General features: G+C 43.2%; 1 protein-coding gene across 2 annotated transcripts in view; it reads left to right on the top strand.

Moving 5' to 3' along the window:
• Positions 1-25,597, top strand: part of LOC147737042 (uncharacterized) — a 448,671-nt gene that overhangs the window by 43,701 nt on the left and 379,373 nt on the right. Inside the window, exons 4-5 of one of the 2 annotated variants that reach the window (XR_015309291.1) lie at positions 19,949-19,993; positions 20,075-20,127. The exons of the other annotated variant lie outside the window; for it this stretch is intronic. The gene's annotated coding sequence lies outside the window, so the exon portion shown is untranslated. The remainder of the gene's footprint in view (positions 1-19,948; positions 19,994-20,074; positions 20,128-25,597) is intronic. 2 annotated transcript variants of the gene reach the window in all.

Below are 25,597 nucleotides of genomic sequence, written 5' to 3'. Positions count from 1 at the left end.
TGCCGTCATCAGAATGGGTAGCCGCTGGAGACAACACGATGCATGAGCCGTTACAGGACTTAGCAAAGTATCTGTATCCAATGGTACTGCTGATGGTAGTGCAGAGCATACATCGAAGAACAGGTAGGATGCAATTTTGCCAGATTGGTCTGAATGAAAGAAACCAGGTCATATTCAGATCTCTTAGCCGGGCTAATCCAAGGACTTTAGTTATGCGGTCCCGATAGCGTATAGCTAGGATCATTTCTTCCATCGTTGCTGGAGTCTTGTCTACGACTTGGCTTGCCATATTGGAGCAGAAGGATCAAAATTAAAATTCCTGCTAAGAGTCCCAAAAGTAGTGGTAGGCCACTAAAGACAGAATGGACAAAATTGGGAAAAATGCCCAGAACTGTTTCAAAGGGTGTTAACAGTCCCGAAAAAATTGTCTTAAATATATGTGGGATACCACTGGCATCAGACATATTTAAGATTTGGCTTAGCATTTCTACGAAATGCACGGGCAATTTGTTGATAAAAGGGTATGTATCTCTGCCGTTGTCCTTGCAACCAGAAGGTCATACGTTTCTTTTGATGACGTTAAAGACACGGTTGTCTGTAAAAGAACAGACTTCATTCTGCTTAAAGTATCAATTCGAATAGAAGAGATATTCAAAGAAGGCCAAATCGTCGCCTCCGTATCTGGAGTGCTGTTTGGATACAATACTTGCATACAGCAAGTGACCATGGAACTAACTCTTACGAGATAGGCTTTCCCTGGCACCATACCACAACAGCTGTGGTCCATTATTAGAATATAGCTCCCGTTAGAAAGCCGTCTAAAGAATGGCTCTGTTTGTGTTGCAGGTGTGCCGTGCTGAAAGGTTATTTGAAGTCCCCTCACAGGCCCCATGCAAATTAATACCTTGGCACAGAAGTATACCGCTTAGTGATTGTTTTACAATTGTTACCACTTAGAAATACATTCTGTTTATTTTCACTATAACATGTGTGTGTGTAAGGCAATTTCCATGATGACTTAATGTACTCTTTACCCAACCTTTCATACTGGCCCGCTGGTATATACTCTTGGCAGTATTTAAATTGGAAAGTTGTTATCGGAATTGTAATTATTCCGTGTATTATCCATTCAATGACAGGTCTTTCTGACATTGTCAATGGTAACCTCTAAAGTTTTTCAATGCTCAGAATCGTATAGTCTGCTCCTTTTTGTGCCAAACTGATTTGTTTATCAGTAAGGTTAAAGATAGAGAATAATGACGTTGTGCTTATCAAACGCCATGGCACGTAGCCTGAACGCAGATTTTGCAACGTCCAGCCGAGCTGTACTATAGAACGTAATTGGGACTGACCGTGTTGTAACATTAGTAAGTCCTGATCTATTATATTGATAGCAGATGATACAATACTCTTCCAGTGAATATATTCTGGAGTACAGAGTCATTAACCCATTGTCCACAACAGAAAGTGATTTTTCCAAATTAATACGATCAATTTCTCGTATTTTCTCTGCTGTCTCAATTTGAGTTACTTTGCAAGCTTCGTTGTATGCAGCGTATATACCGGCCGATATGAAACGTTTTTGACGCTGTTTGCGTGGTCCCATTATGAAATCACGGAAGTCAGCACCGTCTTTAAGTAAAGTCAAGTGTTGCTTAATTTCAGCCAGTGTGGATGTCTGTAGCCATTCAAGGCAAAGTTTCCCTACACTGTATGTTGTTACTATCCCTGGATGTTGTCTCTGGGAGTATCTAGGGTCTGGTCTGGTCATTTTGAACCCCTGTATTTTGTTCAGGAATCTATCTTGACAGTTATTTGTGTCTGTTGGCCAGATCAACCCCTTTTTCCAATCAGGATGTGTTCTGTTTTGGTGTAAAATATGGGATACGTCTATCTCAACATCTGTAGTGGCATTACTATCAGGTATTGGCTTTGGAATAGACGGTTTGTTTAAGTCTTTAATCTTAGCTAGGCCAAGACAAGTAGACTATTGAATGGTGTCATTCAAGAATATTATTTGTTCTGGGATCATGCAGGCTCTAAATAATGCTTCTAAACCTTGGACCTGCCAATTTTTTGTACCCCAGATGGTTTTCGTTTCAATGTTGTTTTTCCAGAATTCAAAACCGAATGTAATAATTTTTTCATAAAATGTTTCAGAATAAATCAATTTAGTATTTGTCAACATTGTTTTTATCCCTGTCTTATTTAACAGTTTAAAATAAAACGTTTCTGCATCACTTGTGTTAAACCCTGAGAAGTATGGGAATTTCTCATAAAATGTTTTCGAACTGCTTTTAGGTGGAGTTGCACAATGTTCCCATTGATTATACTTAAAAACATTTCTAGGTTGAGCAGATTTATGTAAATAGTGATGTGCAAAGTGATTGTAACAGTACATTTGTTCATAATTCGACGAACCCTGTAAGTAATCATGTTCTGTAAATTTTGCTGACATTACTAAATCTGACATCATATTATTTATGCTTTCAAAGCCCCAATCATCAGAGAATGTACTTGGTTTTACAAAATCACTTAATGAAACTTTGAACTGATGTGGATATTTCAAGAGTTCAACCGGGCCATAGATTTCGTAATCCGTTTTGTCCCAAGCTACCCCACCGGGTATTGGAATGCCTGTGACATTCACTGATGATAGTTCTCTTTTCTCGATGTGAGATGACTTGTGTGGCTTTAGGACCAAGTTGATGTTCTGACTTGCTGTGTCCATTGTACTGTATTTTCCCCCAATTAATTTTTTCCAAGCAAAGTACCATGTTGAGCCAGAGGAGGAAAAGTATACACATTACACAATCCAAAATTCAATCCATTGAGAAATCAGATAGGTTTCTTTGAGTTGATGAAAGTGTTTAGTTAATTTGTCTTTGAAAGTTTTTGTTGGCGTTTCTCCAGGTTCGCTTGGATCTTCAGAAAAGTTATCGAAATTGATGAAGTAGCCAGATGCAGTTCTGTCAATTGTTGGAATTGCTTCCGAATTTTCCTTTGCTTTTTCATTTTTTCTTTCATTAGCATAGTCTGAGGCTACATCGTTGTAGACAGGTGTTTCTTGACGAACTGTTTCAATTTGGGTTTCAAGAGGCACAAGTTCCATGGCATTGTTGCATAGTCCTTTTTTATTCACTGCAGGTTTATCAAATGTGATTAGTCTCTCAGTTTGAACCTCTTGCATTGTAGCAAATTTTGGTATTCTGCTATTTCTTGGGAGTCCACTGGGCCTACTACTTATTATTGGCCACATGATTGTGGTTTTACCAGATCGATGGATACAACTTGATTCTCCTTTTTGCCAGCAAGAGGTGGGTACAACTGATCTTGTTCCGCTGACAGCTAAGACAGGTACTGCTTTTCTGTAAGAAGGCCCAAATTCCTTCTTCACCGCGATCTTCTCTCTGACCAGATCCCCAATCTTTGGAATCCAGACAGGCCTTGCTGGGACAGGTGGTTTATCTTCAGTGGCTGTTGGCTGCTGTTTTAACTTTATGTTGCTCAGGGCTTTTCTTGTTTCATTTAAGTCCTGTAAAACAGCCAAACGATCTTTGATATCAAAGCATTTTTTTTCTACTACTGAAGTCTGACTATCTAAGTCCTGAATATGCATTCTAGTACCGAACAATAGTTCGTACGGACTGAAACCTTTTAGAGAATTTCTTGGCAGATTATTAAGACTACGTTGAACACTTGTTAAATGTTGGACCCACCCATCACCCGAACCTAATACCCTCGCCGTTATAGATTGCTTTATGTCTGGTTTTTTCTTTCCACAATCCCATTTCCCTCAGGATGGAAGGGACAAGAGTACCGCAATGCAATACCCATGCTGGTTATGGCCTCTTTATAAGCCCGTGAGCTAAAAGCAGGACCCTGGTCAGAATGTAGCATGCCAATTGCGTATGTGCCGATAAAGACTCGCAAATCTTTTATAACAGTTTTGGCGTCAGCCGAGCGCTGGGGCCACATCCAAATGAATCTCGTGCAGGAATCCACTGCGACCATGATATATTTATAGTTACCACCCCTTTGTAAGGGACCACAGTGGTCCAGGTGAACACAAGCTAAAGGTCTATCTGAAATTAGAAGGGGCGTTTGTGCTGGTTGTTTCACTGTTGATACTTTCATTCTTTGGCATATTTCGCATTCTAGAACATATTTCTTAGTTTGTATTCTCATGCGCGGCCACCAATATCTCTGTTTTAATAATGATATTGTGGCGGAAACACCAGCATGTGCAGAAGCGAGCCCTTCGTGTGCCGCTGTAATTAGTCCTAACCTGTGTTCCTTGTTTGGAATTCAATAAATCAAAAAGAGACTAGCTAGGAATGGGGTTAGTATGACATTAATATTATAACCGTCATGGTGACTCAGTATTGTTTTGTCAATTGGTGGTGGCACCTGTTGGGTGTCTTTTGAAAGCCCTCATCCACCAACCTAGTTGGTGGCATGCTTCATCATCGGGCCCACCCAGTGACACCTAGCGTGTCCCGGGTGTGCTACGACGCCTGATTACAGCGGAGCAGGTATGTCACTGTGTGTGCGGTGAAGGGTGTTAAGTTCGTGAGTTTAAAACGGCTTGGCGGGGGTCCCAGGGGGTGAGGATACTTTATTAAATGGGACTCCGTCAGCGGTTAAAAATAAGGCAGTGGGACGTTAGAGGCGAGTTACGACCTCCTACGTCCTTGGAATGTCAACATGTTTCAGCCAGTGCCTTATTACTAATCTGGCTTTCTTCAGGACAATAAAAAGTGTGTGTAATTAAAATTAGGGGTTGTGTAGTGTAGTCTATGTGTCTACACGCCCTAAAGTGTATCTAACTGTGAGAGGGGGGATTCCCTTCTCAAGATCACGCTAGTAATGGCTTGCTTTAGCTCCAAGGTTATTGAAGTGGCAAGGGGTGGCCAGGATTTCTGGCCAGCACCGACGTGGGACCTGTTGTGCCTCCTTCGCAGAACCGGTTTATCTGAAATTAGAAGGGGCGTCTGTGCTGGTTGTTTCACTGTTGATACTTTCATTCTTTGGCATATTTCGCATTCTAGAACATATTTCTTAGTTTGTATTCTCATGCGCGGCCACCAATATCTCTGTTTTAATAATGATATTGTGGCGGAAACACCAGCATGTGCAGAAGCGAGCCCTTCGTGTGCCGCTGTAATTAGTCCTAACCTGTGTTCCATGTTTGGAATTGCCCTATCCCCCACTCCAGGGATTCGAGCAAATGGAACATTATTCGCATCAGTTATGTATGAGTACTTTACTGGAAAGCCTTTCTGGAGTGTTTTTCTGTCCTGTTTTACTGACGCACTGACAGCTTGCATTATATCGCTGTCTATTTTTCTTTTTGACCGGGTGATAGCAGCTACGGAAGCCGTTTGCACAGCTGCATTTGCGGCTTCATCATCCAATGAATTCCCCGCAACGTGAACGCCATCACGTTGATGACTCAGTGTATGTATCACGTGAGTCTTTTGTAGTTCTTTCTGTAAAAGAACTACTTGTCCTGAAAGCGTTTTATGCTTGATTGTGCCACCATTTGCATCTTTGAAACCGTTTTGAACTCAGTTCTGCAAGTATTCATTATAAGACTGTACGCAGTAATATGAATCGCACACTGTTAGTGTGGGGAATTCGCGATCGGTATTTTCAAGCGCCATCTTAAATGCTAGTAGTTCAGCTCGCTGAGCTGTACAATCTCCTAGAGATTGCATTTTAGTGACCAGTGGTCTAAATTTTCCTTTGTGCCAACGACCATTAACAATCGCGCACGCAGCACTGTAAGCTTGTTTACCCCCAACTGCGGGTTGTGCTGATCCGTCTGTATATATTATACAGCCGTAGTGTTCTAGAGGCAGGATTTCGGTTGGCAGAGGACATTCATATTCATATTGTAGAAATTCTTGTGTTTTTAAATTAGGATCAAATTCGTATACTACGTCTGTTGCAGCAAGAAAATTAACCCATTGGATCCATCTCGGATGTAGTGTTTTAGCATTTGGAATGCTTGCTTTTGTTACCGCTTCTAGGGCTGGTACCGGTGTAACGATTATTATTCGTTTACCTTGTGCTAGGGCTCTTTCTTTTGCTACAGCAGTCTGAACCGCAGTTAGAATTTTTTCAGTTGAACTGAATTTCATTTCAGCTTTTGTGTACAAATGTGATTTGTAAGCTATTGATACCGTTTCTCCCTCAATAGAGGTCAGGTACGTGAATCCGCATCTTCCTGAGATGACTCGGATTACAAGGTTGCGTGTGTTGTCGCGAGTTTGTAATTTTGTTTTAGCTAACATGTCTGTTTGCAATGATCTCAACATTTCTGTGTGTTTCTGAGTCCAATTGATTGGTTTAAAATCAGGCTTTATTAATTCATAGAGAGGTTTAACCATCTCTGTATAATTAAGAATGTAAGTTCTTCCGAAATTCAGGAAACCTAGTATTGATTGTAAGTTCTTCAGCGTTTTTGGTGCTTGGAGTACAGCGCACTTCTCTAAGAAGTTGTCTGCTAGGCTTTTGCCTTCACTTGATAATTTACATCCTAAAAACAGGACAGTTTGGTGGGCAATTCGTGACTTTTTAAAGTTGAATTTGTAACCCTCTGCTGCGAACCCAAGCATTATGGTGTTCACTCTTTTCAAGTGAGTATCCAGGTCATCATCTGTGAGATAGATGTCATTGACATAAGATAATGCCTCATCATCATATATTTGTATTAACTCTGTTACCCTTGCTGAGAATAATCCTGGGCTGTTCTTGAATCCCTGTGGGAGTCAACAGAAATTTTTCTGTGACCCCATTATTGAGAAAGCGGTTAAATACCTGCTTTCAGGTGCAATGTTTTGACAAAAGAATCCATTAGAGATGTCTAATGTTGTTTTGTATTTTTTGCGAACGATGTTATTCATTAGTGCTGCACTGTGTGAGTTTTGTACTGCAAATGTCTTGCAACATGAGTTAAGGTGTCTGTAATCCAAGACTCGACGGTATGAATCGTCTGGTTTGGAGACAGGAAACAAAGGATTGTTCATTTGAGAGGTGCATGTTTCGATCACCCCTTGGTATTCAAGTTGATCTAAGATCTCCCTGACTTGTTTTTTAGCTTCTTGCTTAATTGGGTACTGCCTTTGTGCAGTGGGTTGACATTTTAACTGGATTTTGTGAAGAGGGGAGTCCTCATCCCATCCTACATGATTTTTATATAATGCAGGAGCTTGAGCTACTGCCTATTTTCTTGCATATGTGTATTTTCTATGAATTGGAATATGATTTGAGAAGGCAGGCATAATCATTTCTTCGCCATGAGGGCACTCCCTGACAAACTCTGGTGGCCAGTCTTTCTCAGCTAATAAGATGTCATAGCCTTTTGAAAGGTTATCCCAAAACAGACCCCTTACTTTCCTAGTCTTATCTCCCTCTATACGCAATGTTATTTTGTATATTTTATGAGGTTTGCTAACTCTGGTATCTGCAGTTTCCACCTGAATGTATTCATTCGAGTCCACTGTCTCCAGATGATTCATCAGGATCTTGCGAGCTATTGTCACTTCTGCTGCGCTGTCTACCATTGTCTGGGCCCACTCTCCGTTTTTTAGCTGTGTCCTCAGTATCCTCGGCATGTTTGATTATTTTAATACTGGCTACCTTCTTTCTTGGAAATTGTAATTTTTAGGTCTCGCCTTTTCCATTGGAAAATGGCGAGAATTCAAGTGCTCGATCGACTACTCAAACCACTGTAGTTTCGACTAGCTCCCACTCCCGTATCCTTGCATCTTTGATCTTTCTTTTTAGACTTAGGATGTGACGCATATGCTACAGCACAATTATAGTGTAGCTCTCCAGAGGACATGCAATCCATAAGCTATACGGTATCAGTAATCGTTTCAGCAAAAAAAATACTGCCAAGGGACACAAGATGGCAGTATTGGCAAAAATGTGGTGAATAACAGAACCATTTAATAGCGTTAACACATTAAAAGTGTGGCGTTGTCCAAACCGGCTTGTTGAGTATGTAATGTTTGTTTGTGTACGTTGACTTTATTTGCATTGCGCCCTATGATGGTTTATTTATTGGTACCATTCCTCTTGTTTATGTTGTTATTTGGTTATCGGCACACTTGCACCCTTTATATCATTACTCTTTGAACACGTAGTACATCTCCTACCTCTGCACCAGTACATTATCTTGGGTCCCGTGCACTGCACCGTTGTTCGAACACCAGCACCAGCCTCGAGTCACTGCCACTTCGTTGAAGTAAGTAAACTTACCATCAGCCTTGACTTAGCATGTTTTGGGCCCTCTTGTCACCTTATTTCGTTTGTTTGTTAAATTGATACAAGCTCATAACTAGGATGCACCCGCGTTCACTTACTAGTCATTGAGTTGGTTTACACACTGCGATTTTAGCATGTTTGTCACACTTGATACAGCCAGTATTTTTTCCTTACAATAACATGTGAGGCAACAATTTTTGAGCTCTTATAGTGCTCTTAACAATGGTACACCCGTTTTTTAATTCATTTATTTGGTTGACACACTTGCGATTTGTGTATGTCCATGATTTTCGTTCTAACAGTCAGTACACACTTTTAGTAAATTTGTTTGCATGGCAATTTATGGACACCCGATTTGACCCTCCTCCCCTGAGAGTTAGCACGGTGCCTTGTCTATTATTATTTCGTTACACCTTCCGAGTTCACCTGGGTGAAGGTGCAGGTACACCAATGTCGGTTGGTTACTCATGATTTCTTTGCCTTATTTTTGTATAGAATTCCCCTGACGAAGGGCAAACAGGGCACGAAATGCATTGGGCGAAGTGGAAATGTATGCTGATATGCATTTAAGTTGGCTCTATGGAGTGATGATATGATGAAATGAATATCGTCCCATCAAACAAAGAATAAAATACCTTTGTCAATCCACTTGAAGATCCTTGCCTAAATTTTGGATTAAACTTTTGAAACAATCTCTTGACATTGCAACTCGCGACATTCCTACTGTGCTCAGGGGGACGTTTTTATTTAGTTCATTAGTTTCAGGGGTATTCATCGGTATAGTTGCGTACCTCCTGTAGCTTCTTTATTACGAATACTTTTAGAGGGCCTGTGTGCTTGCTTTTGTAGGCAGGGGGACTGTGTCACCATGAAGAATAGAAAAGTAAGGTCCCCGACCTGGACATATCAAACAGGCCCGGGCTGGAAAGGTGAGTTGCTGTTAAAGCAGCAGCTGGAACCCTCTTCACACATGGGCATTCCAGGCTGCCAGTGATGCTTATCACAAACGTAGCTTGTTTTCATTGCACTCTCCCTGCCCTCCTCGGGTGCCCACGTGCTGGTTTATCCACCCCATCCCCCTCTCACTTGTTGGTGCGCCCTCATACGCCCCTTTGTCTGTTGTTGTCTGTTGTTGCTTCCTCGTGCTCAACAGCCCTCCCTTCCCCCTCCCCCGCTGTCCGTTCTGTTCCCTCCCTCCCTCCTCCATGACCCTGGATGGCACCTAATACAGTTTCATCGAGCTTAGGGAGAAATGTGTTATTCTTTTCAGCCGCCCTCCACAGAGATTAGTTGTGCGAGTTTCTCTTTCAATTAAGTTCAGAAGTGTGTTACAATTTCTGGAGAATATTTGAAATAAACAACAGATATGAAATAGTTTGAGTGCCCCACCCCGGCCATTTCATACGCACCCATTTAACACTGAAAATGGCAGGCTTGACAACGTAGAAGCAGTCGCGTCACTGTGGCATTCGTAGGGAAGATTTACACAGCTTTGGTCTCCATTAGAGATGCCACCTACATTGGTATTCCTCCTCCAAGCCAAAGCGCTCTGGCAGTGTAATATGTTCTTTGAAGAGGTGACATACTAAGATTTTGTGGTGTAGTTTAAAATCAAGGATGCAACTAACATGTGAAATGCCCGTGGGCATGCATTGCTCACTGCCTGGGCTGGATTTCCATAGCTCTCGTTCGTAACATGAACTTGATATAGGGCAGCACTCCGTTGCCCAGAAGGTGTACTCTCGTGAAGGTGTTCTTCTATCACAGAAGTTAACAACCTCGAAGTACTTGCAGAATTCAAACTCATGAGCTGAACATTCACAGATGTCAGCAGTCGTGACTATATTTGTTTTTCTTACTCTCCCTTATCTGCCCTTCCTCTGTAGCTCTGCCATCCCGTTCCTCCATTAGTTTTCCTGCCCTCTCTGGGCTCCTTGCTGAGGCTCTTCACCCTTCCCTCGTTTCATATGAGTATATTTAATATCACTATGGATTATCCACCACCACAACCACCATCACATCCACCACCACATCCACCGCCACATCCACCGCCACATCCACCGCCACAGCCACATCCACCACCACATCCACCACACCCACCACCACCACATCCACCACACCCACCACCACCACATCCACCACCCCATCCACCACCACCACTGCATCCACCACCACATCCACCATCACCACATCCACCACCACCACATTCACCGCATCCACCACCACATCGACCCCATCCACCACCGCATCCACCGCATCCACCACCGCATCCACCACCGCATCCACCACCGCATCCACCACCGCATCCACCACCACATCCACCACCACATCCACCACCACCACCTCCAAATTCACCTCCACATGCACCACCACATCCACCGCCACATCCACCACCACATCCACCGCCACATCCACCACCACCACATCCACCACACCCACCACCACCACATCCACCACACCCACCACCACTACATCCATCACCCCATCCACCATCACCCCATCCACCACCACCACCACCCCATCCACCACCACCACCCCATCCACCACCACCACTGCATCCACCACCACCACCGCATCCACCACCACATCCACCATCACCACCACATCCACCACCACATCCACCATCACCTCCACATCCACCATGACACCCACCGCCACATCCACCACCACATCCACCACATCCACATCCACCGCATCCACCACCACCACATCCACCACCACATCCACCACCACACCCACCACCACCACATCCACCACCACACCCACCACCACCACATCCACCACCACATCCAACACATCCACCACCACTTCCACCACCACCGCATCCACCACATCCACCACCACCGCATCCACCACCACCACATCAACCACCACCACCGCATCCACCACCACCACCGCATCCACCACCACCGCATCAACCACCACCACCGCATCCACCACCACCGCATCCACCACCACCACCGCATCCACCACCACCACCATATCCACCACCGCATCCACCACCACATCCACCACCACATCCACCACCACCACATCCACCACCACCACCACCACCTCCACCACATCCACCACATCCACCACCACCACATCCACCACCTCCACCACCACCACATCCACCACCACCACCACATCCACCCCGTAGGCATGGATTGCTGGGGCGCCTCCTGCTGAGCACAGCTGAACCATTGGAAAGGGTACCTGGGACAGGAATCGTTTGACCCTCAATGGCCAGTGGTGCCATTCGGACAATCTAATGCATTCTGGGAGTAGTGGTCCTGGTTCATTTCAACTGAGCCCATTTGGATTTACATAGTTGCAGATAATGGGTTTTAAAAGCATGTCTCAGGGCGATGTCAAATTGATTAGTACAGACTCGTGAACTCCGAAAGCACGAGCCCAGTGTTCTAACCATTGCAGCTTCACGTGAGTCCGTGCCACCCCTAGCAGTTGTGCCTTTGGTGTCAGAGAAGCATAAACATGCACCCACACATATTCACACACTATTCGAAGTACAGTCTGAGAATATGTTTGGTCCGGCGTCTTGCGGTAGTCTCAGCTAACCTGCTTTCGTCCAAGTTTTTTCCCCCTTTGAATTCTTGGATTTGTAGCCCCGTTTTAGAGTAGAATAAACAAGACTACAAGCCCCAGAATTCCAAGTATAAACCTGGACTAGAGCAGCACATCACTCATGGAGCTGGGGACCTTGGCAGGGCTGACGTGTAACGTTTTTGCATTCTCAATAGAGGTGTTAGGACATAGAAAGCAGGGTAGCTTCAACATACATGTCATGTGTGATAAACAGCCCTGTCTTAGTAGCCAACAACAGTTTATTATCTTGTGATTTTTTAACTCATACTTATAATATTAAAAGTTAAACTACAAGTCCCAGAAAGCAACTTGTGTTTCACTAAAGAGCTACTTGGCAGCAGTGTTCTATGAATACATCAGTAAAACTGTCACCATAATGCTTGGGATTTAATATCCACCACTAAGGGAATGTTTGTTAACCTCTGCTACAAGGGGAATTTAATGAAAGGGGGCAAGGTATCCCCCTCTTGACCCCCTAGGAATGTTGTTGGGGTTATTAAAGGGTCCCGTGGGGAAAAGAAAAAAAAATGATTTTTCACGGTAGAAGCGCTTCACGGGCCGCGAAAAAAACCATAGGTTATAGACCATATATAGTTAGGAATTAGCATTTACAAAACCTAGAAAATTCACTGAAAAAACCATAGGTTATAGACCATATATAGTTAGGGATTAGCATTTACAAAACCTTATTTTACTCGCACAAAACCATTGAAATTCGCATATATAGTTAGTTGCACTAACTATATATCGCGCACCCGCAATCCACTGCTGATGATGTCACATATTACATCATTCATGACATGGTCAGTGACATCACACACGAAGCACTATTATCAAAACTGTACCAGGAAATAATTCACTCCGAGTAAATACTTCTTGAGAATTTATAGAGCCAGAGTAAACGCCGAACATTGACCCTGGCTTCCTGTTGCAAACAAAAACGTAGTCAGAATCAGTCCCAGCTAACCACTAACACGGACACAAGAACGATTAAACACGTGTGAACACTAGCTGGAATGAGGTGCCTTGTGTAAAATGGGAAAACAAAGTTTAAAGTGAGAAATGTTAGAATATAACAAATATTGCAAAACGTAAAGGTCTTTTTTTATTAACTGGTCGGTTATAAACAGTTGCATTTTGTTGTGGACAGCGGGTTATTGGGGGTTTAAGCACTGCATGCCTCCAGGCCAGACGTCCCGACTGAACTTTTTTTTTATTGGAGCTGTTGTTATTGTGAGTTTTATGGCGGGGTATTCTGGCCGCCTGAAAGTGTGCAGAACAAAAGAAGGAATTCCATGGCTTGCAAGAGTGTGAAACATCACATGTTTTCACCAGTTGGAAACGAAACAAGAACAGGATACTTTAGTGCTTTAAGCTGCGTCATAAAGATTGTAATCTGTTGCCTGGCATCATCTGTGAGATGCAAATAAACTAACAGCAGGAAGCTAAGCTCCGGCAAAAAAAATAGAAGTCACTGCTGAAGTAAGGGGTAAAAACACAGCTCCCTCTTCGCATGCGTTTAAATGCACGGAAAATGCTATTACTTTGTAGTCCTCAAGATAAATAAAAATGTCATCTTTGCCTATATTTTACAAAGAGAACGGACCCAGGAAACTCTGTCAAAAGCCGTAAAATACATCACCAAGAAAAGATGTAAATTAAAACATTAGCTTTACATAAAATACTGTTGGCCAGGCCCCTTGCCCCTATGCGTCTTAGTGTCACTGCGCCTGCTGCACCACTAATGCATACATGTAAATCGTCAGTGTGAACTATGCCCATGCTGTTAATAGGATCTCTGCTAATATTACAAGGAACAATTTAATAACAGCCCCAGCAACACTAACAATACATATTAAGTCCAGTAAACTCAGCTGTCAAACAGCAAGTATTAAATCGTAATTAAAGCACTAGTCCGGGCCATTACTACAGTTTCTGTGTTAAATATTAAGGGACACCACCACATCACTCAGGGACACCATCACACCACTCAGCAACACCACCACACCACTCAGGGACATCACCACACCACTCAGGGACATCACCACACCACTCAGGGACACCACCACATCACTCAGGGACACCACCACATCACTCAGGGACACCACCACATCATCACTCAGGGACACCACCACACCACTCAGGGACACCACCACACCACTCAGGGACACCACCACACCACTCAGGGACACCACCACAGCACTGAGGGACACCACCATAGCACTCAGGGACACCAACACGGCACTCAGGGACACCACCACAGCCCTTAGGGACACCAACACAACACTCGGGGACACCACCACATCACTGATGTACACCACAAAATCAATCAGGGACACCACCACATCACTCAGGGACACCACCACATCACTCAGGGACACCACCACATCACTCAGGGACACCACCACACCACTCTGGGACACCACCACACCACTCTGGGACACCACCACATCACTCACGGACACCACCACATCACTCACGGACACCACCACATCACTCACGAACACCACCACATCACTCACGGACACCACCACATCACTCTGGGACACCACCACATCACTCTGGGACTCCACCACATCACTCTGGGACTCCACCACATCACTCTAATACACCACCACATCACTCAGCACCATAACAGCATCACTCAGCACCACAACAGCACTGTCCTTGCTGGCTAACAACAAGCATTCCCATAGCCAATAGGACTCGCATTAGGAAAGTGTAAGCTATTGGCTTTGTAAATAACAATGCTATTAATTTATATATTTTCAATGCCAACACATATTAAAAAAATAATTGTCATTTACAATACCAATAGCTCACACTTTCCTAATGCGAGACCTATTGGCAACGCCAGTGCTTGTTTACTTTGAGCAGGTTCCTTGTCTTTGGACTTGACGTGCTCTTCCCTGTGTTCTGACCGTCCTCTTCTTTCCGATTTCTGCGACAAAGTCTAAAAAGATCGAGAGGGACGTGTATCAATATCTTGATATCTATCAGGCTTTTTCAAATTATCCCTATTTCTAAGGTTGTATCTTTTCTCAGAGGTCTCCCTCTGGGGAGACTTATGTCCTTGGTCCGGAGATCTGTCTCTCCGCCGAGGAGACCTTCCTCAGGACTGGAATCTTTTTTCTTTGGGAGTGGATTGTTTATTTCCATCCCAGCTCTTTTTTGGAGTATTTAGATTATTTTTAATAAATATCTTTTCAGGATTTTCAGTTAGTTGGGGTTTTACCCGTTTCCCACCCAAACTATCTCTACCTAGTTCTTCATAGGAATTTTCTATGATTCTGGTAAGTTCAATTGGTTTGTCTGCTATATCTGTTTCTTTCAATTTCTGGAGGGAAGTTATATCCTCCATTGCCAATTGAACTAACTCTCTATATGCCTTTGTTAATTCTTTTTTTTTTTAACTAAGAGTTCTTCGCTTGACATTTTATCAATGTCTGGATGTGGTGTGTAGTTGGCTAGAACCGGCCACGTTGCTCCTGGTCTACCTAGTGGACCGAGCCTGGTGATTTCGTTATTATGTTTTAGGGCGCCTTTAAACCAGAGCAGGTGCTCTTGGTAATTTAGTGGGATTTCAACGTCCTCGAAAGGAGTGTATTCATCCGGAGGTTCCTCTATTTTGTAATAGTGGAATTTGTGTGTTACAGCGTTTGCTGCTGGAAAGTTTATCCATGAGTAGAATACCTCTGTCTGCCGATATTCATGTGCCTCTACCACGAATATGACTATACCACCTTGTGATGTCAGTCCGTTTTCTATAAGTTTAAGAGTTATAGTTCTTCTTATATTTGCCGGAATGATAATTGAACCCGGTTCATTTTCATTAAACCCCGTAACATCGAAACGCCGTTGATTCGCATCTACTGCGGCTTCACCGGTTTCGTTGCTGTCGCCGTTAGTTGACATTGTTTTAATGAAAGTTTGCAGAGCAGGTTTCTAAGGAAACAAAGATTAGGTGCACAACTATACATAGGAATCTCTTCCTACTAAGTTCCGGCGGATTTTAACCTCTTACCCACTCCAGACGTCTTTTGGAGTATTTACGGGAAAAAGGGTCTGTGTGAAAAAGCACGACTGAGTTACTCTAACGTCTTGCGTTAGATTTATCGCCTTACCAAACGGTGGGCGCCATGTAGTGTAGTTCCTATATTCCCGATAGGTTCTGCACATTGGAATAATATATTCAGCAGTGTAGACATAGGACTGAGGTCGACTGGGTCTCTACTGACTATATTAGACTTAAGGTTTGCCAGCTAGCTCAGAGGTCACTAGAAACTTACTCGAATAAACGAGGAGGAGTTTAACCTCCCTGGATAGACAAGAAAGGATTAGCTTCTGACAACCATATAACATGACAACTTTGCACCCTCAGAATAAGAGTGTATCTCTAGAGTCGTGTGAAAACAATAGACAGCTATTTCACTCAGTCAATCGTGCGTACTTAGTTTCACCAGAGTGCAGAGAAAAGAGAGACGGGCGTTTTCAATAAAAGGTGTAATTTATTGAGCAGTCTACTTTCTCATGCAAGAGAAATGAATTGCCATAATTGCAATACTTAATGTAAAGTAAAGTGCGTACAGTAAAAGTATTGATATGGTTTCTTAGCCATAAGATACTTTAAAATGGATAAAATATATACATACATATATACATTGACTAATCGTACTCAACTGGTGCTTCTAACTACGCCTACCCCGGTGTACCTGACCTAAGCCTAATACGTGGGAAGGAGTAAGTAAGTAGCAGTTTAAGTTAAGTTGGTTTTGCCAAGAATCTAACTCAAGAATTCTCTTTAAGGGTTTAGTCAGCTCCGTACCTGGGTAATAGAATGCAGGAGGTCTGGTATCCCTCTTTCAGGACTCGATATCCCAGCAGCCCGCGAAGGCGGCTGAAAACACCGGGGCAGAATTTCTCGGCAGGAGAAAAGACAGCGTCTCTCTCAGTGCGTCAAAAGGGAGGGGCAGCGTCCGTGGGCTCTCGCATCAGCTGGGCTCTCGGGCAAGTAGATAGCTGCTCCGCTCCAAAACTACCACCGTGTGTTTGCTTAAGGCAAAGTTGGTATATTTATACCTGAAAGGTGCCGGGTTTGACGTAAGGTTGGACATAAGACGTCAATAAAGATGTCACTAAGAACTGGCCGTTCTTACAGTGCTTCGGGAGTTCTAGGATGAAATCAAAACAAAAGCAAATGGGGATTTCCCAGGTTGCTGGAGGTTTGGTTTGTTTAGAGAACTCGTTGTGCCTTCTAGGAGTCCGGGGAAGTAGCCTTGCTTAATGTGACTGCATGGGCTACAACCAGATATGGATAAGATTCTTATGCCATTATAGGGATATTATTGATTATAACCGTACAAGGGCATAAAATAGAAATATCGATATAGGTTCCTAGATAAAAACACAATACCCACTCCACGATCTAATGTCCATCATTACTAAAACTAAGCAATAGTAAACATTTAAAGGTGCAAGTGTATTCCAACCCACCCCAAAATAATTTTTTTGCATTCGAAATGGTGTATGCGAAATACACGAAAATGATTATTGGTACTGTACGCTTTTCTAAGCAGTGTAATCATTCAGTTAAACATGCTTATATATATTAGCTGAACGATTTGCGAAAATTACACATGAAATGGCTTTTAATACAGAAAAGAAGGTTGAGACCATTCCATCACATATGAATACAGTTGCTGTAAATGTGCTAGAGGCTGAGGTAATATATTGTCTCTAGAGTTCCTAAAAATAGAAGCTCTGTTCTTTAAGAATAGTTCTACTTTAAGCAAAGTACATGTGCCAGAAAAAGGTAAATATTTTGGAAGTTTGAAAAAAATAATTTTGTTTTCAGGGGAAAAAATAGTTCCAAATGTTTTCAGTAGCTTTTGTTTATCAAAGCTGAAGACTGAATTCAGAGTTCAGGGGAACGCTGTGTGCTCGTTGCTTAAAAAGTTATTCTTTCTGTTCAGGGGAGAACATCATTTCAGACAGACTCGCAAAAAATTGGTCTACGACATCAGGTGAAAGTTCGACTAAGTTTGACAATGCCGCAACAGTGCAGTCGTGAGAATGATTGCTATCATCGATGTCAGGATCAGCAATGCTCACAGAAGGTCGTACCTGGGTGATGCTGCTCTCATCTCGTACTTCACTGCCACCTAATCGTAGTGGTGAAGTCTCAACGAATGCCGTCATCAGAATGGGTAGCCGCTGGAGACAACACGATGCATGAGCCGTTACAGGACTTAGCAAAGTATCTGTATCCAATGGTACTGCTGATGGTAGTGCAGAGCATACATCGAAGAACAGGTAGGATGCAATTTTGCCAGATTGGTCTGAATGAAAGAAACCAGGTCATATTCAGATCTCTTAGCCGGGCTAATCCAAGGACTTTAGTTATGCGGTCCCGATAGCGTATAGCTAGGATCGTTTCTTCCATCGTTGCTGGAGTCTTGTCTACGACTTGGCTTGCCATATTGGAGCAGAAGGATCAAAATTAAAATTCCTGCTAAGAGTCCCAAAAGTAGTGGTAGGCCGCTAAAGACAGAATGGACAAAATTGGGAAAAATGCCCAGAACTGTTTCAAAGGGTGTTAACAGTCCCGAAAAAATTGTCTTAAATATATGTGGGATACCACTGGCATCAGACATATTTAAGATTTGGCTTAGCATTTCTACGAAATGCACGGGCAATTTGTTGATAAAAGGGTATGTATCTCTGCCGTTGTCCTTGCAACCAGAAGGTCATACGTTTCTTTTGATGACGTTAAAGACACGGTTGTCTGTAAAAGAACAGACTTCATTCTGCTTAAAGTATCAATTCGAATAGAAGAGATATTCAAAGAAGGCCAAATCGTCGCCTCCGTATCTGGATTGCTGTTTGGATACAATACTTGCATACAGCAAGTGACCATGGAACTAACTCTTACGAGATAGGCTTTCCCTGGCACCATGCACAACAGCTGTGGTCCATTATTAGAATATAGCTCCCGTTAGAAAGCCGTCTAAAGAATGGCTCTATTTGTGTTGCAGGTGTGCCGTGCTGGTGACATGAAAGGTTATTTGAAGTCCCCTCACAGGCCCCATGCAAATTAATACCTTGGCACAGAAGTATACCGCTTAGTGATTGTTTTACAATTGTTACCACTTAGAAATACATTCTGTTTATTTTCACTATAACATGTGTGTGTGTAAGGCAATTTCCATGATGACTTAATGTACTCTTTACCCAACCTTTCATACTGGCCCGCTGGTATATACTCTTGGCAGTATTTAAATTGGAAAGTTGTTATCGGAATTGTAATTATTCCGTGTATTAACCATTCAATGACAGGTCTTTCTGACATTGTCAATGGTAATCTCTCAAGTTTTTCGATGCTCAGAATCGTATAGTCTGCTCCTTTTTGTGCCAAACTGATTTGTTTATCAGTAAGGTTAAAGATAGAGAATAATGACGTTGTGTTTATCAAACGCCATGGCACGTAGCCTGAACGCAGATTTTGAAACGTCCAGCCGATGTCAGAGTCCACTTTCTTACCAACTTTTCCTCTCGAAGACTTGCACAGGAACAGAAGATGCTAGCTTTCCGACTCCCTCTTCCAACCAATCAGAATCAGAATATATCTTGACTCTAACTGATTAGATAGAGGGAAGGGGAAAATTGGATAAAATAACGAAATAAATAAAACAGAGAAGAGACTGGTCCTGATCCTCTGGAGTTCTGTGGAATCTTCAATCAGCTTGCAAATCAGCTTCTCAAAGAACCCTAGGAATACTAAACACATACAAGATAATAAATCACTGTACCTGAGCTACTTTGGTCTTCCTATTACTGTTTCTAAGAACACCTACCCAGGAATCAGTAACGACCTGCCGCTCTTCTATACTTAAGTGTAGCTTGGTGAATGATCTGCCTAATCTGGATTTTCAGATGACAGCTCTTCCTCCTACTTCTGCAAATGACATTAGGGTTATTACTTTCTGCTCACTGCTCTGTGGTTGCTCTATATAATGCTGCTTGTTTTCCCCACCTACCAGTGTTGTCTAAAATGTTGTCCTTATATTGTTTTCTTCTTGTACAGAGACCTTCTCCTGAATAGATGAATTAACTTCATTCAACTCTCCAGGTAAGTTTCCTATTCTTCTGCTTGTAAATTCTTTCACAGTGCTCAAACAACCTCTCTAACACTGTCCCTATTCTTTTCTAGATAACGTGAAGTCTTTTGTCTTGCACTGGTTAAAAGGACGAAATTCAGCACTGGTGAGTTTGATTCACTCAGTTAATGTTCATTAATCTTTCCATGCATTGATAAAGTTGAAATACAATATTTACACAGTCTCATGAACTTGCACTGAATACAGGAAACATTCCACTTAGCTCTATGTTTCTCCGCTACTTTGAATGAGTCTCTCTCCTTCAGCTTCCGTGAATAAATGACAGGAATTCTCTGCTTGGAAAGATTCTTCTCTGACACGCTGTTCAAAAGGCTCCGGTTTCTTTTCTGAAAACACGAACTCTGCTTGAACACTCTGTAAACTCTGGACTGCGTGAACCCAAGGTCAAGGCAATGAATGTTGAAAAAACTCTTCACTGGCTGAAATCGTTTCTTAGCTTATTTTCCGAAGACACACTCTAACGCGACCACTGTGACTGGATTCCTCGGTGAAGTGCGCAGTTCCAAAGGAACGCGCGCTGCACCTGGACTCTCGATCTCGTGCTGGGAAGGCTAGACTGCTAACCTAGCATTCCGCACATTCCACAGCTCGGACCAAGTGAAGTCTCGGCTGGCGCGCCATTTTCTTGTCTTTAAGCACATTGAATCTGCATTAGGCTTGCTGAAAGGAGGGATCCTGACAGTACCCCCCACCAAGGAGGGTCCTCCCGGTCTAGGTTTGGTAGGATTTCTTTGGTGAAAGAGGCACACCAACCTAGGAGCATGAACATCCGACTCCAACTCCCAAGACCTTTCCTCTGGCCCATAGCCTTTCCAGTCCACTAGATAGTACAGTCTTCCTCTTACTCGTTTTGAATCCACATTTTCCTTGACCTCAAATTCTAATCCAGTTTCTAACTGAATGGGAGGTGGAATTCCTTCTTTCCGCAACCCCTCAACTGATTTCTTTAATAAGGAGACATGGAAAACTGGATGAATTTTTAGTTTTGTGGGCAAAGTTAGTTTAAAGGTTACTGGATTGATCTGTTCTGCAATAGGATATGGTCCTATGAATCTAGGCTGAAACTTTCTACTGCCTTTTAATCGAAGATTCTTAGTATTTACCCAAACCTCATCACCTACTTTTAAATCTGGGGTATCTCTTCTCTTTTTGTCAGCATACTTCTTGTACCTGCTTTTTGCCTGCTCTAAATTCTTGGATGCCTCTTCATGTATCTGCTGTAAATGAGTTACTAAATCCTGAACTGCCGGGACAGAGATGTGAACATCTTGCACTGTGGAATTCGGGTGTTTGCCATAATTCAAATAGAATGGTGAATAACCCGTGGACACATTCTTTGCGTTATTATAGGCAAATTCTGCAGTCCATAAATAGTCCAACCATTCCCCACCCGGCTTCAACGTGAATAACCGTAAATACTGCTCCACTTCCTGGTTCACTCGTTCTGTTTGTCCATCAGTCTCTGGGTGGAAACTGGTGGAAAAACGTGTCTCAACCCCAAGTCTCTTCATAAAGGCCTTCCAGAAATGAGACACAAATTGCGTTCCTCGGTCCGATATCATGACCTCAGGAATTCCATGTAATCTCACCACCTGAGCAGTAAATTGAGCTGCTAACTGCCTAGCAGTTGGAGTTCCTTTCAATGCTACAAAATGTGCCATTTTGGTGTATGTATCCACTACCACTAAGATGGTGTTAAACCCTTGACAAGTGGGAAGATCAGTTATCAAATCTAGAGTGACTGTGTGCCAGGGGGAAGGAGGGTTAGGCAAAGGTTGTAATAAACCCTTAGGTGCTTGCCGTTCTGATTTTCCCTGCGCACAAATCTCACATGTCTTTACATATTGCTCAATGTCCTTATTCATGTGTGGCCACCAATACTTTCTTTTAACTAAGTCCACAGTCTTCAATTCTCCCTTGTGACCTGCCAACAGATGATCATGGCATTCATTCATTGCTTGTCTCTGTAGTGTAGAAGTGGGTAAGTATAAGGCTTCAGTCTGATAAGGTAAACCATCAATGACTTCTCTCCCATCTCCTTGCTGCACCCACTCCAGCATTTTCTCAGGCGACATGACCTGGAGAATTTGTTCCTTAACACTCAAAGAATCTACTGCGCCGATGATTTTTGAATTGGGAATGATTGCTTGTGTCTTAATTTCCTCTTTTCCTTCTCCTGTACCCATTCGGGACAAGGCGTCCGCCTTTCCATTCTGAGCTCCAGGTCTGTAGGTAATGACAAAGTCGTAGTCGGCGAAATACAATGACCAGCGAAGTTGCCGAGGCGTCAAGGTCCTGGCTGATTTTAAAAATTTCAAATTACGATGGTCGGTGTAAACTGTAACTACATGATGAGCTCCCATTAAGTAGTGTCTCCACTCCTTGAAGGAGTCTTTTATTGCTAATAGTTCCTTCTCGGTTATTGTATAGTTGATTTCTGCTGGAGTCAATTTCCGTGAACGATAGGCCACGGGGTGTAGTTGACCAGTTTCCTTGTTCCTTTGAGAAAGTACACCTCCTACAGCCAGATCGGAAGCGTCCGTTTCAACATAGAAGGGCTCAGATGGGTCTGCATGAAGAAGGATCGGAGCTGAAGTAAATTCATCCTTCAAGGCCTTGAACGCTAATTCTGCTTCCTCTGACCATTCAAATTGTACCCCTTTCCTCAACAGCCTAGTGAGAGGAAGGATTCGGCGGGAGAACTCACTAATGAACCGACGATAGAAGTTTGCAAAACCAATGAATGCTTGTACTAGTGAAGTAGTGTGGCTCACTGGTTAGAGGCGGCAGACCCGAGAGCAGAGGACGGCCCGGGACCAGGGTTCGATTCCCGGCGCGGCAGGTTTCTGGACCAGGGTCAGCGGACTCGATAATTCTCTGGGCATTAGCTTGCCTCATCTTCACTAACGGCCCCACCAGACCGCCGGGGATGCCTGGTCTCACCCTGGAGATACCCATTAAGGGACCATCTCTCAGGGAAGCCAGGAAGGGTTTCGCAGCGGTCGAAGCGCCTTGGGACCCTACGGGTAAGTAGTGCGCTATATAAATGCCAATACATTTACATTTACATTTACTTCTTTTACACTGGTTGGGGACTTCCATTCCAACACTGCCTGAATTTTCCGCTTGTCCATGTGAATTCCCGACTGCGAAATTACAAAACCCAGGAACTCAACTTCCGTGACATTGAAAGCACATTTTTCCAGCTTGACAAATAACCTGTTTTCTCTCAACATTTGTAGAATCTTTTGTACTTGGTTCCGATGTTCTTGTACATCGACAGAGTAAAACAAGATATCGTCAATATAAACTATTGCACATTGATCTATGTATTCACTGAGAACATCGTTGATGAAATGCTGAAAGGCAGCAGGGGCGTTGCACAACCCATAGGGCATCACCTGATACTCGAACAGTCCAAAACGGGTTCTAAACGCCGTTTTCCATTCATCCCCAGCCCTTACTCGGATGAGATGGTATGCATCTCTTAGATCCAACTTTGTGAATATTCGTGGCCCCTTCACCTGGTCTAACAAGACGGAAATGAGAGGAAGTGGATATCTATTCTTCTTGGTTATTCGGTTGATTGCGCGATAGTCTATGCAAGTCCTCAACTCGCCTTCTTCCTTCTTCGGCACGAAGAATAGAGGCGAGGAGACTGGGGATTGAGAAGGACGAATGAATCCATTTGCTAAATACTTGTTGAGGTACTCTTTTAAATGAGCATGCTCCTTCTCAGTCAGAGCATAAACCCGACTGCACGGCATATTTGCCCCTGGTTCAAGGTCTATTTTACAATCATAGACACGATGCGGTGGTAACTGTTCCGCTTCCTGCTCATCAAACACATCTTTAAAATCTTGATATTCCGGGGGTATCGTCTGAGTATTGATTACGCACACCGTTGCATCAGCTGAACATAAGGCTTGGGCCGGATTCTCCCGATGGTTTTCTATTTGGTTTCCGAAACAGTTGTTCCTACAGTAATCTGAAGTCATTTCTATGGTTCTGGCAGCCCAATCTATCGTTGGATTATGCTCAGTGAGCCAAGGAAGCCCAAGAATCAACTGAAACTGAGGGGCGTCGATCAAATTAAAATGAATGTCTTCTTGATGGCCATCCTCTCGAATTAACTGCACCAATTCCGTGTGACTTACTATAGGGCCAGAAGACAAATTCGTCCCATCAATGGCTCTGACTGATTCACTCTTGTCTTTGGCTATGGCTCTCAATCCAATCTTACTTGCGAATTTCAGATCACAAAAGTTTCCAGTTGCCCCTGAATCCACCATAACTGTTATGCCTTCTCGCACTTCTTGACGGAATTTGATGGTCGTTGATAATATGAGATGTGGAGAAGACGACTGTAGGGTGTTAGCCAATTGGTGTTCTTGTGGAGTTGGTTCTTGACTCGCATCCACCTGTACAACTCCTTCTACAGGTGGTGCAGCTAGTTTTCCTTCAGCTTATAAGATCCTTTGGGTTTCTTTGGACAATTCCTCACAAAATGTCCGCTTGAGCCGCAATACATGCATAAATTGCTGGCTCGTCTTTTCTCCTTTTCTTCCTTAGTAAGCGGTCCCCTTATTGTTCCGATTTGCATGGGTTCTGAGCTGTTACCTCCTTCTGTACCTTTTCCTGGTTCAAACCTTGCTCTATCAAAACGGGGTACTGTGCTTCGAAACTCACGTCGTCTTTCTCCCTTCCGTTCCCCTTGACGGAAATCCAATTCCAATACTAGGTCTATTAGGGCAGATATCTCTGTGGGTCGATTAGGTATTTGTGCCAGCCCATCTTTTAATTCATCTCGTAGGCCACGATAGAATATTGCAGTTCTTTTACTTTCGGGCCAATCAGTCTCCATAATTAACTTGTTAAATTGGGCCAAATACGCTACTAAGTCTCTATTGCCCTGTTTCAAATCCAACAACTCATTGTCCGCTGCCTGCGAGATTCTTCTTCGGTCAAATATTCGCAAAAATTCTTTTTTAAACTCGTCATAATTCTGCAGAAGAGGGTCATCTCTTGATACCAAAGGCATAGACCATGCGGCCGCATCCCCACTCAAATATGATAAGATAAATGCCACTTTAGATTGTGCGTCAGGGAAGATAGAAGGGTGACACATAAAGTGCAAGGAACATTGTGTGATGAACACCTGTGCTTTCTGGGGATCCCCATTAAATCTCTCTGGTGCCGCTAGGGGTATGACTGGGGACAAGGAATGTATGACCTGTGTGGTTGATTTGCTAGTTTCCCCTGTAGATGTTATGGGAGTCTCCCTATTTCTTAAAAGTGATGGTCCAACTTGCTGCGCTAACTCTGCGGTTTCTTTTCTGGAATTAATCACCTCTTGTCTCAACCTTTTGGTTTTCTTCTTTTACCGCACTTAACTCCTTTTGTATAGTATCTAAAACCGCCCCCAATGTCTGCAAATTAATTCCCTCAACCATTCTGTTCGGGTGCAAGTTTACAACGTGGGCACTTCACTCTGTCAGAGTCCACTTTCTTACCAACTTTTCCTCTCGAAGACTTGCACAGGAACAGAAGATGCT

This window comes from Lissotriton vulgaris, chromosome 1_1 (assembly GCF_964263255.1).
Source record: "Lissotriton vulgaris chromosome 1_1, aLisVul1.2, whole genome shotgun sequence".
Classification (NCBI taxonomy): Eukaryota; Metazoa; Chordata; class Amphibia; order Caudata; family Salamandridae; genus Lissotriton; species Lissotriton vulgaris.
The sequence above is the reverse complement of the archived record's forward strand: the minus strand, read 5'-3'. Positions and strand labels throughout refer to the sequence as shown.